Below are 2,641 nucleotides of genomic sequence, written 5' to 3'. Positions count from 1 at the left end.
TGAGTTATGGGACAGCCTGGTCTACGCATGAGCTCCAGGCCAGCCATGGTTATATAAAGAAACCTTGTGTCACGTAAGTAAGCAAACAGAAGCTATACAAAGCATCTGTGCCTGTGGTTCTGATGGTCTGTATTTGTCTGATCCATTGGGATCAAATCCTAAAACCGGTTGTCCAAACACAAATTATAATTATTATGATCTGTATAGTCTTTTATTTCTTGTTTGTTGTTTGTTTTTGAGATAGGGTCTCACCGTGTAGCTTTGGCTGCACTGGTGCTGTGGGAATTCACCAGGGAAGACTGCCGGACATGGGTTTAAGCCAATAGGAAGCCTGCCAGAGACTACACTGTGTGTTTGGGATCCCAGAGTAGTACTGAGCCTTTCTCAGAGTGAGTTTTTACACACAAAAATATGGGTTGACATACTTCAGTTAAGAAGAACAGTTAGCCAGAAGTGGAACTACAGAAGCTACAAAGAAAGGTTGATACATTTTGAGACTTTCCAGAACCATATGGACTTTGATGGATTAGGCCTTTGTTTCAGTTTTGGCAGGCCATGCTACCTGCAGCCTGAACAGTCCCTCCATCATGGAGTCAGTTGTGCTAAGATCTCTGAACCTACTAAGGTCTGGGGTCCTGTTAAACTAGAGCTCATGAGGTGGAACAGGCTGACAGCCAACTCACTGAGATCTGAATGCCTCTCCTCTGGAGTGGTGGGATTAAAGGCGTGTGCCACTGCACCCAATGGATAAGTCTTTACTTTCAAGTGACCAATGAGTTAGAAAGATCTCCAACTTTGTCGAGTTTAAACAATGCTTCTAATTAAAATCCCTGAGCGTGGGGATGGAGAGGAGATGACTCTGTGGCTAAGATCACTTGCACCAGGGGGATCCAATACACTTTTCTACTGAAAGAAAGAAAGAAAGAAAGAAAGAAAGAAAGAAAGAAAGAAAAAGAAAGTCACTATTTGGTACCAGACCCGAAGGTTTGGGCAGTGAGTGGCTGGTCATAGTTTTATCCAACAACTGACACAGGGCATGGCAGATGGCAGACAGCAGATGGCAGATGGCAGATGGCAGATTATTATCTAATAGGAGCAGAATTGGGGCACAGAATGGAGATGCCAGAGGCTGGGGGAGCTGTGGGGACCACGGTTGCTGTCCCACAGAGCTGGGGGCACTCCCAGTGCAGAGACGGAGCTAGTCAGCGCTCAGCACCCCAGTCATGAGTCAGCACTGCCTTTGAAGCTTTCCGGTGTGAGGAGACAGCGAAGGATATTTCTCCCCCTTCCCTCTCTCTTCGACTCTGGGAGTACAATTCACTTACACTGCGTTCTCCCTGGGACTCCGGAAGCCACTGTAAACATCATTTCCAAAGCCAGTGCCATTTGTTACCAAGTCGGCTATGGTCACAGGATGCGAGGGTAAGTGTCTATCTTTATATCTATCAATTAGCCAAACAGGGTATCACATCATCGAGGACATAATTGTCATCTTCCCTAGGATGAAGGGCTGAGCCTTGGTTTGCACTGCTGTAACCAAAATAGCATCAGCAGTAGCTACATGGTTTAGTCAGATTTACTCCAAATACAAGACAACCTGTATTCTATGCTCAGAACCCCACCCCCACCCCCAGTGCATAAAGGATCGTTTTATGCCATCTAATGGCATCAAGGTATACATACTGAATTTCCTTCAGGGCTTGGACAGAGCCAGCCAATCCTGGAGGATGCCCAGCCTTGGAGAGTGGACCTACCTTTTGCAAGCTTGCATCTTTAGTAAGCAGCATGTTCTCATATGTGTACAACTGCACCTGGAAAGACAATTGGGTGGAGCCACTAAGACGCGTCTTTCAAAAAGGTAAACGAATAAAGCAGTGTCCTTAACAGTATTCCTCTAGTCTGGTAACCCAGCTAGCAGGAGCCACAAGTGTTGATCAGCCAGGAGCCTTGCTGCGAGCAGTCAAGATGAGTGACCGGCCCGACTTGTCGGAAGTGGAAAGATTTGACTGATCAAAACTGAAGAAAACTCAAACAGAAGAAAAACAATACTCTTCTGTTGAAGGAAACCATCCAGCAAGAGAGGGGGTTCGCTAAGAGAACCTAAAATGATCTCTTGCAAGGAACAAACTTCGACAATGTAAAAAAAAGAGTATTCCTCTAAACCGGGTGTGGTAGCGCGTGCCTTTAATCCCAGCACTCGGGAGGCAGAGGCAGGTGGATCACTGTGAGTTCAAGGCCAGCCTGGTCTACAAAGTGAGTCTAGGACAGCCAATGGCTACAGAGAACCGCTGTCTTGAAAACAAACAAACAACAACAACAACAAAAAAGAGAATTTCACTGAGAGGCAAGCCTCTCCACAGGCTCTTCACTCTGCAAAGATGCCCTCTTCTGGCCTTGGTGAGCACCACCTCCCGTGCACCGCCCCCGACCACACACATGGATGCATCATTTAAAATAAAAAACAGCTCTTTGGCATCAGTGGCAGAAACAAGATGACAATGCAGTAAGGTGCTACAGTCTGCTACTTGCAGAAGTCCACCAATGGCAGTCACTGCTACCCTGTCAGAGCAATGCCCAGTACAGTGGAGCACTAAGGCAGAGAGACGAAACACTGAAAAATGCCTGGCACTGACTCATACAT

The 2,641-nt window shown here is 46.6% G+C and overlaps 1 pseudogene; it reads left to right on the top strand.

The window, feature by feature from the left end:
• Nucleotides 1–1,965: 1,965 nt before the first annotated feature.
• Nucleotides 1,966–2,104, top strand: LOC127197611 (thymosin beta-15A-like; annotated as a pseudogene).
• Nucleotides 2,105–2,641: the final 537 nt, after the last annotated feature.

Source organism: Acomys russatus, chromosome 13, assembly GCF_903995435.1.
Source record: "Acomys russatus chromosome 13, mAcoRus1.1, whole genome shotgun sequence".
Classification (NCBI taxonomy): domain Eukaryota; kingdom Metazoa; phylum Chordata; class Mammalia; order Rodentia; family Muridae; genus Acomys; species Acomys russatus.
Note: the sequence above shows the minus strand (reverse complement) of the source record. Positions and strands in the feature narration are given on the sequence as shown.